Source organism: Saccostrea echinata, unplaced genomic scaffold (genome assembly GCF_033153115.1).
Source record: "Saccostrea echinata isolate AGI-Se365-2 ecotype Australia unplaced genomic scaffold, CSIRO_AGI_Sech_v1 ptg000014l, whole genome shotgun sequence".
Lineage (NCBI taxonomy): Eukaryota > Metazoa > Mollusca > Bivalvia > Ostreida > Ostreidae > Saccostrea > Saccostrea echinata.
This window is the reverse complement of record NW_026889763.1, coordinates 11,401,685-11,412,778: the sequence shown is the minus strand read 5'-3', so window position 1 is coordinate 11,412,778 and position 11,094 is coordinate 11,401,685.

Genomic DNA, 11,094 nt, shown 5'->3' with positions numbered 1-11,094 from the left:
AAGCTTGTTATAGAAATATGTGATATCCGGTTATAAGTACATGTATCTGAGTTGTATGAAGAAGAAAAAATTTTATATTGCCCATGAGACAAGCAAAATTAAATACATGTTCCACACACACACACACACACACACACACACACACACACACACACACACACATTTCATACTTTTAACAAAAAAGTAAAAACTAAAAACTTAAACCCAGTTTCCTTCTCTACATGTAACACCCAGAGAACAAAATTTTGGCCTAATTAAGATCTGTTATATGGACAAGATCATTTTAACACATGTAAATAATTGACATATGCATCTACATTTTGAGCTCCATTCTATTCCTTTCCACCAAACCCTACCCCAATTTATCTACTAATGTGTTTTTAATATATGACATCATATAAGAGAAGCATCAAATATTTTCTCATCAGTAGGCTCTATTCAAACCAGTGACTGATATAAACTGCTGACAATATTATAGTACAAACTGTAAATAAATGTAAACAGACCTATATATGTACATATGTAGACATTAGAGGAATTTCGGCATGCAGAGCTTACATGGTACATATATAGAATCCTGAAGTTAAAAAAAAGGTTTTTCTCTCACAGATCACTGGGTATTTGTAAGAAAAAATACTGACTTTGACTGTGATAACATATACATATAGCTTAGTGTATACGTAGCAACGGACTATAGCACACCTGCATATATCTCCTCAAATAAAGCATGCAACAACAGCATTTTACAAACTTGTCCTTAAATATCTAGCCATTTTATGCATCTGAGAATAAAAAAAAATACTTCAGCGTTTAATTTGCATGCACTTTTGATCACTTTTTCAAAGTAAGTGGGCTAATCCTTATCGACACAACTACTCCCTTACACGTGAAAAAATGTTTACAAAATCGAGAGGTGCTGTTTTGACACTTTCATGTACAATACCACATAAAAGAATGAGATACTTCATCCAAACTTTCAGTTTTCATGTAAATAAACATTTGTTTTCCAACTATTTGTTATTTAAAAACTTTGTACTTAACAAAAACACAAAGTTTTACCTCTTTCTTCGAATTGAACATTCCTCTCCATTTTCACGTCTTGCATGTTGGTCTCATCTAAATCTCGTGGTGAAAACTGTTCGGACGTTTACGGAATTTGTTAATATTTTACGATGTGCATCTCAGAAATGTTCCGATTTATACTAATAAGGTTAGGAGGTGTGCACGAGGTGTTAGGAGGTGCGCACGAGCTTTGGTTGCGTGCGAATCTCGGATGCGTATGAAATTTGAAACAGTATAGATGTAAGAATTTATCTTGGTGTTCAATGTACTCTCTTTGTTTATATACATTCAAAAGTATCATCGAGTACAAGACAAATTTCTACCTTTATTACGCATGTGAGTTAACGCTAGGTATAGGCGTTTCTATGCAAATGAACTAATAAAAACGCATGCGCAGCTAGGTTAAGGACGCGAAATATCCGCTTTAATATGTTCAGAGAAAATGAATACAATTTTATTTTTTCTTTTAACAACATTAGCTTTGATGAATGTGCATTGTGGTGTTTGCAGTTGTATATATCGGGTGTATGTTGAGTTCGGCCAAAGCAACATCTCTTACATCAGCTGTTTGTCACGTGACAGGTTTAAAATTAGAACATAAATGTACTACTACAAAAATCGTAAAAGTTCAACGATATACGGGTATCTTTCCGCTGTAAAATTTATTCTGTTGTGTGTAAGACAAATTTCTTAACATGAAAAGTGCTGGGAGCAACTTCCTCGTGCTCGGGAATTGTGTAAAATTTAGCCGTCTTTTTATAAACTCCAGACATAGATGTAATACGCACTGGAATAATGTTATATTACGGAATAAATAAACAATGCACAACCAGCTCCCAGCATTTTTCAGAATAGTAGGAATAATAGCTACACATGTTCAAAAATTCGGAATTTATAGTAAAGCGGATATCGTTGAACTTTTGATATTTTCGAGGGCTGGACCCCTCATTCTAGCTCATTAATTACTGTACAAATTGTGCTCTCTTTGGCTATTTATAAAGTCTTATCCATTTAGTTTGAAAATAAAATATGGATTAATATATTTTAGAATATGTATTCGGTTCAATAAAGCTTGTTTCGTATTTATTTTTATTTTTACAAGCTACGATAATAGCTTGATTCACGCCTTAAGTACAGAGAAACTGCGTGTCAAACTAAGAAATGACGTCATCTCAGTAAGTAGAGCGAGATCAAGCAGGCTTTCATTCTACATACTCAAAGTGGTATTTTGGTAAGATAAGTTGCACATCAATTTATCTTTATAACATTTATGAGAAACAAAAGTATTTTAGTGTGTTTTAAAAGAATATATAGTAGTTATTCGTCGAGATTCATTTGACATGTTTAACGTGACGTCATAATAGCTTTCCCGAACCTCTGCATAGGATGACGTAGATATGGGAGTCCTTAACCTAGCTGCGTGAGGTATATTTATTATTCATAGAGTTTTGATTTATTTTCTTATGCATACCCGGTACCCACCGTATGTTATAGTCAGTACACATTATGACGTCATATTATTACGTCATTGTTTTTACCTACTGGAGGTACAGTACCTGAAACAAAGCAGTCCCGGGGACTGCTTTCTAAGACTGCTAAAGCAGTCCCACAGCGGTCCCAGAGCAGTACCACAGCAGTCCCAACGATCCCAGAAAGCAGTCCCAGTGGGCGGGATTAATTATAATTAATTTAATGGGTGGAGCTTACTCAAAAATGAGATTACCAATAAACAATGTAACTATAAAAGGCAGTTGAAATTGATGATGCATTTCATTCTGAGTAGTATCAACAAATATCTACAATTCTTACACGACAGTCATTTCTGAACTGTTAAGAAAATCACAGTACGCGTATAGAAACAAAAAAATAATTATTGAACGAAGAAGACGTTCAAGCCTATTAATAACATGAATATTTAAACACAGTTATGTGGTATTTTATTTTTTCATCAAAATAAATCAATTTTTTTTTCTGTGATTGATATTTTTTTTAATATTTATTTTTTTAAGTAGAAAATTAACCTTGAATTGTTTATTTCCTACCAGAATTAGCTTTAAATAGATCTTATAATTATAGAGCAAGGCCTATTTTAATACTATACTCTGAACGCATTTTTCTTAAGTATTGGAGCTTTTAAAAAATTCTTTGTTAAATTTTGCCGAATATTATTTTTCAGTCATGATATTTCCACTAACTTGCCAATTTAATTATCGTTAGATTCTCTATGTAACAGAAAACAATAACACTGGGAACCCTCAGATTATGTCCAAAGTTAACTAATCCCGAAATAAATTTATACATATACAATGTATATTGAAACAAAGATTGTTTGCAGTACATAGATTGAAATCAGTGTCATTATTGACCAGCATGTTCAGTGATGTGTAATTCTGATACCCAAATAACATGCATTGACTTTCTGCTAATCATGCCCAAAGGCGATTGAAACCTCATGTGTTGACACCATTTTATACAATTGTATTGCTTTTTTATTAACCGGCCAGGTAAACACAAACAAAACAAATAAAAAATAAGTCACAATTCCCGATATTTTCAAATGTTTATTTTCCAAATAAATGTACTCTTTTAATAACTTGTTCATAAATTAAAAACTAATCATAAATAAATTCCCCAATAATTATTCACATTGTTTATGTGAGTAAGAATGGTAGAATAATTTTATTTCATGATCATTTAATAAATTACTGGGTTTTGTTTGAGGGCGGTAAAAAAATAGCATGGAATACTCTTTTTTTTTTCTAGCATGGTATTAGCTTTTTCAATTAAGAAAAAAATCTAGTACAGTGCGTCCCTCTGAATATCTTACTGAACTGACAAGTTTGTTTGATTTTTATTTGTTTTTTAATACAACTGTAATGCTAATGCAAACTTTGAGTACATAATTTGACAGCATTAATTAATTAAATAGGCCTACATATTTTTTTTTATCATCTCCTGACATTTTTGACTAAATTTGTGTAAATTAATAGCCCCTAAAGACATTTAATATTTACATGTATAGTTATCTCTACTTATTAAAATTTTGTAAGAAATCCTTTTTTTTTTTTTTTAACTTAAACACCTCTCTGCTCAAAGTAAGCAAAACAACAACAGGGAGCCTGCAAATTCAGAATACACAAGGGGCGGAGCTATCATGTCACCCAGAACCTTTCTCACGCATGAATGAACAAAGCAGTCCCAGAAAGCAGTCCCAAGGACTGCTGGGACTGCTGGGTCTGCTTTCTATAGCAGTCCCAGAGTAGTCCCATAGCGGTCCCAGAGCAATCCCACAGTGGTCCCAGAGCGGTCCCAAAGCAGTCCCGGGGACTGCTTTCTGGGACTGCTTAGGTGTCAGGTTGGATCTGGTTGGTACTGTAATAAACACATCAACAAAACGGTTTCGGCGCAAGAGATTACCCTATTTAATTTAACATAAAAATTGTATAATGCTAAGAAGAATATTCTGTTAATAGATTAATAAAACTGCTGCACAAATCCTAGGCATTTTCTCCTTTGATCGGAATTTGAGGAAACTTATACCGGACTGTACATTTTTACCCTGATTCAACTTAAAACTTTACAAATAGTAATTATACAACTGATCTGTTGAAATTTGTGCAGCAATACCAGCACTCCTTGGAATATTTTGCTTCTAAATATACATAGTTTCTGTTTTAAAAAATAAAATAGAGCATGCCCTTGCGCCGAGGCATTTTTGTTGATATCCTTTATAATCTTGTGTAGTAAAGAACGATGACGTCATAATATGATGTCATAATGTGTACTGGCTATCTTATGTCGTGGGTACCAAGTATGTATTAGACAATAAGTTTTAACTTTCTCTGTATAATAGATATAGTTTAATTTGTTTGTATTCATGTATTTCGAATAGCAAGTCAAGAAATAACTATATATTTATTTTTGTCGATGTATACTATGTTTATTCTTTGATGAGAATGTTTGGGAATTCTCATAATTCCAACTAAGTCAATAGCACAGATCTTCAATTTTTAAGCAGATTTAACATTTTTGTTTTTAGGTTATTTTCTTTTAAATATAATTCATTTTTTTCCCCAAAAAAATTCGCATTTAGGAATAACAAGTTTTTAAGGAGTTCTGTAATTTTCGAAACTCCATTCAGCTTCTCTTTTACATGAACGAAAAGGTGACGAAAACGATGAGACGTTCAATTGATTGTTACATATATATAGGAAATAAGTCCTTTTAACTTCCGTGGACTATTTCTTCTCTAAACTATTTAGATACAGAATTTTAAAAGACTCAAATATTAACTATTTCAAGGTTCTAAAAATACCACAGATGAAGTCATTTTCCAAAAATAAAAACCTTTTTTTTCAATTCTATCCGGTCAGAATTGACTGGTTTATCAAATAAACACCTTTATCTGCCTTTTTAATTATGATTTTTTTTTTATCTTGTTGATTAAATCAATATCAATTGCCAATTATTCAATTTCAAATCCTATATTCGTATATTGGTACATTGTACATGTAATCGCAAACTTTAAGTCATTTCTATCGCCGTTTGACGTGACGTTACATTACAATAAATAACCTTCCTATGGCAATTTTCTATCAAAACACTACCATATTGCAATATCTATTTTTCAAAAAGTATAATATATATTGAAAAAAGGCAAACGGTTATGAAAAGCTAAAAATGTACACTATCTATAATAAACATTACACAAATTTTTGAGAAGAGGCCATTTTTGATGGTTCGGGGACTTAGCTCTTTTGATGATATAAAACTCAAAGATATACAAAGAGTATTAAATAAAAACATTACTACGAAACCTCACGAAAAATGGGAGAAGTTGCCGCAAAATCACATTTACATGAGAAAGAATTAGAGGGTCAATTTATGAAGTTAGATTAAACAAAAAAATCAAGAATTAGAGGGGAAACGATTGCATAAGATCTTTTTATATACTGAAAACAAATTATGTAAAATGGGTTTATCAAATGGCAAATGTGTTTTTGTCAAACAGATATTGAGAATCAGAATCATTCATTTCATGAATGTAACGCGTTAAAACCAGCCTTAAATGGTGACAATGAGAAAGGTGAAGAAAACGAACAGTGATCGATAAAAAAAAATTGAACTATACAAATCTGAACAGAGCATAAAAAACAGTGGGATCAGGTGCCTAGGAGGTTAAAGCATGCCCAACACTGACCAGTCACACCCGCCATGAGCCCTATGTATTGATCAGGTAGACGGAACATTTCGTATATTCATATCTATACTTATCAATTAATAAATTTTGCAAATAAACTCCGAAATGGATGCACTAGAGTTCCTACTTACTCCTCTAACAATACACTAGATACAAGATGATGTCTGTAAACTATATTTAGATTTTACTCGCATAGTAAGTATAGTACATTAAATTAAAAGTCTACTTTCATTTTCTATAAACAGCCACGAAATAGCAAAAACGTGAATACGGTGGCGTTTCCAGTTGGCGGATCTAAGTTACTGACAAAATTTAATGAAACTGACAACAAGCAATCGTTTGTTTATTTCATAAAACGTCATCACTGAATTATTCAATCAAAACTTGATTTAAATGATATAAAAGAAATAAGTTTTGATAACCGATTAAAAAGGGAAATATGCAAAGTATTTTCGTCATTCACCGGTCTTACATGTAATATTGACGGAAGCTTCTAGAACATCATATAGCATCGAGCCCGATGTTAAAAAGAAAAACGAGGTGATTATAGCTGCATAATTTTTTTTAATAAAAAAAACTTTTGTGTGAATGGTCATTGAAATAATGGTAAATCATTGATAACACTATAAGTTGTGAATATATTTATATATCGAAAGACTATTACATATGCATGTATGTAGTAGGTTTTCCTAATAAATAAATCGGTAAAATTTGTACATGTATATATTCGATACGGAGAGCATCGTGGAAACGAACCCGAAGTACAATTTGTACTTTGTATTAAACTTGCTTACATGAAAAGAGAAAACTAATGAAGAAGGTTTTGTTCAAATACAATTAAAGATGTAAACTTTTGTGGTTTAATCAATACATTTGTTTTTTTTCTGAATACAGTCTTTTGTATCAAATACTCTATTCATATGGCGTTACAACCTAATTTTTACACAGGTACTTGGGTCTTGGTTTATAAATATGTATGTACCTTATTGATATGTAAAAAAAAAAAAAAAGTAAAGTACATTTTTTACATATCAATAAGGTACAAACATATCTATAAACCAAGACCCAAGTACCTATGAATTTTTACCCCCCCCCCCCCCCAAATCAATTTATCAGTAAAATGTGCATATTCGCTGCTTTTATCCTTGACGGAAATGAAATAAGAGCATCTGAAGTACAATATCCATAACACAGTATAACAGGTTTCGCAATGAACGTCAAACGGAAATTTTTTTTACAAAAGATCCAGAGGGGTTGGGGTTGGGGGGGGGGGACTTCATGCGGGATTTTGAACAAAGTCCTGCTATAAGCTGTAGGCTGTCAGTAGAAACTACAATATATATTTTCTGTCGGTAGTGGTATAAATTCAATTCCCCGCGCTTGCGCGGGATTTCATCTAGTTCAGTATAAAAACAAAGGCTTAACAATTGGTATCAGAAACGTCATCCAAAATACAACTCAATGATAGGTTATATTTGCTTTTTGGTCCAAAGTATAATTTTACCAATACCTGTAAAGGATTCAATGAAATTTGATGTATACACTCTTCTACCGGGGTTATTTAAGAAATAAGATATCATTTTTAGAGTTCCATTGGGATATGACATGAAGTTTGTCACGTTATCAAATCCCTGGAAGACGGTATACAGATTTGAAGTATTTTACAGTCTTCGGAAGATGCACTTCCTCTCTTCTGTGAATGATAGAAATTGCAATGATGTGAAAATGTTTATTTCATTTGTTGAAATGCTTTGCAAGACAAGGGAGATAATTTTCTGGTGATCTAATTTTCGTACGACTCAACATTTTTTCAAGATTTTCAATCTTTAAAAATCTGACAAAACGAACAGAAGAAAATGGCAATAAATAAATCTAAATAACATGTTTATTTATTTATAGCAATTACTGAAAAGAGTTACTATATTTGTATTGTAAACAGAAGTATTCTTTATTGCATTCAAGCTTTAGAGCTTGTATTGATTATTTTTTCCCTATGGTTTGCACTGTCTTTCTAATCTCGGCAACAGAATCGGAGTTTACGGAGACAACCGAACATCTGGTTGAACTTTCACATGGTAGGTCTTGCCTCAGTAAAAAGCTGATGAGGAAATACAAAATCAAGGAATGCTATAGAATAATACGACCTGATAGGTGTCGGTCAGTTTACTGTTTAAGGCTGTTGCTAAAGACGGCAAAGCTTTTTGAAAAAAGCTCTACTTGTTCATTATTGCAACATTCATGAATAACATCGGATATAAGGTACTAGTATATCAAACAAGAAATTTAAAATCAGAATTGAATCCGGATAGTTTTTTTTTTGTTGTTGTACGTATTTATTTGCTTTAAATTTGATTGGTGCTTAAGGGCCAACTATATATAATATAAGGTTACTTATAAAAAGAGCTTAGTCAGGCCCCCATCCCTAGTAGCTGTACATACGAGGGGTTATCAAAAAGTTCGTGGACTAGCGTCATAAAATTAAAACCGCTTAAGATGCATCAATGAATTTTTAAACATTAAATAAGCATCTTCATTTCTATCCGTAAAATAAACCATAAATCATAAGTTTTATTTTTTAAATAAATTTTTAATGTTTTTGTAAGCAATGGTATGTCAAGGCGGCGCAACCTCGAACATGACGTATTTTCTACCTAAGTGTAACTGAGAAAAACTCTTCTAATATGAGCATTTGTCATCCGAAATTCGCATTAATTCACTCATGTGATATGACATAATTTTTCCGTAAAAGTTGTAATTTTTACCTGATTCAATATATTCTATGAAATTTTATCGTAAATTTTATAGGGAATGTCCAAACAATATAGGGGTTAAAAATGACGTCGAAAGGGGGTAGGGTGTCATTTTACAACATTCTATAAATTTTCAGCCCCGGAAAACCTGACATAGACCTAGAAAATGTTTAAACAGGCTAAAGAGAAATCAAATACATCAAGAGTATTTGTGTTTAAATACCAAGACAAATTCAGCAAGAAAAGAGACACACGGTTAATGTCGATTTGTAGTCAGGGTGTCCAAAGTCAGACACGTCGAAAAGTGACGTTGATCATTGGTTGACATTGAACACCGGCAAGAAAATTATGCAGGCAAATCAAGCGAGGATCTTTTCCTAAGTATAGATTTAATATTTACAATATTAATGCATTGAAATCAGGTGTTCATAACATTGTAAAGTCATATAAACAAGACGGGTTTAGGTCTTTACTTTACTCAAGAGAATCTCATCATGAAAAGTGTATTGAGGCAGAGGGAGCGGGCATGGAGAAATAATGACGTTGTCGGACGTCATAAAAATAAACGGCGACAGCGCCGGGTGATCGTATAATGCTCTTTTTATTTAATGATAATTTGGCAAATTATCAACATATCAAGCTGAAATTTTCAACACTTCTTAAACTTTTGTTGTTTTATGTTCCCTACAAATTTTGTAATCATCAACTACATAGTATTAATTTTATCGCATCAGTCCACGAACTTTTTGATAACCCCTCGTATATAAGCTCTGGTGGTATAAGTCCGGGAAAAAATGTTAGAAAAAAGGATGAAATACAAAGCCAACATCCTGAAAGCGTCAGTTGGCCTTTTAGTCATATACTGAAGAAGATATACCTACAGAATCACATTTTTTTTTAAAAATAAAGATAATTCCTTGGGTAAAGTTTTGCGATTGGAAACAACCATGAATACAAGAAAATGAAACCTAGTATATCTATTATAACGTTGTTCATTGTAGCACTGAAAAGATGATTCATATACGTTTTCTCCGATGATTTAAGAAAGACCTCTGAAAAACATCTTGAATTTCTTGAATTTTATTTCCGATGAATTTACAAAGAAGAAACAAAAGAAAACAACAAAGTTAAACCTATTGCAAACAATCTCAGAAATATTGTATTAAGAGGGCTGGGTGGTCATTGGCATTTTTTAACTATCTAAAAGTCCTAGAAAAAGAGTTCTGTTTAAATTATAAGATATCGCTTTAAACTTGATGTTTTTTAAAATTATATAACTATATGTTAGATTATGACTAAAAATCATAATTCAAATTTTTGGGTTGATCTGTTGGGTAAATTGTTGACCATCCAACCTCCTTATAGCATTTTCTTAAAACTAGTTTTATGTACAATTATAGTAAATGGATAAAATAAATCATGGTCCACTTAATGATTAAAAAGGCCCTTAAGACACCTTATGTCATAGTTCAAATATCCATATAAAATTTATACATGTACTTTGTGCTTTCATTTCTCATAACAAAGTGTCCTCTAAAAGACTAAGTATTGGCCAAGTGAAGTTGCAATGTTCTTGAATTTTGTAGAAAACAAGTGTATTTGAGTACTTTCAGCAAGACAAAGATATGAGCACAGCCCTCGATCCAAAATATAAAACATTTTATCAACTTCAGAAGCAGTTCTACTATTACATAATAGAACATTTTGCATCAGAGTATATGCTCTATAATGAACATTAAAAACAGCTCAAACATTTAGCCATATGGGAATGATGACGCATCAGAATTCATTGACAACCAAAAAATTACGTCATGCGAAATGCAAAAGTTTAATAATACCTGGTAAAATTGGAAATGTTTATTTGACAATGTTAATAAGTTATAATCTGTTACAATATGTAGGACTTCCTTTTTTTTATTTTTTATTTATTTTTTTTGTGTGTGTGTGTGTCCTTACATTGATCTGTTGATGTATTTTTTTTCTATCATTCTGTTAAAATATAAGAACAAGTATGCTTCCACATACCAAAATGAATATGTTTGAGTGAGAAAGTGAGAGCGAATGGTGTGTAAAAAAGAAAAG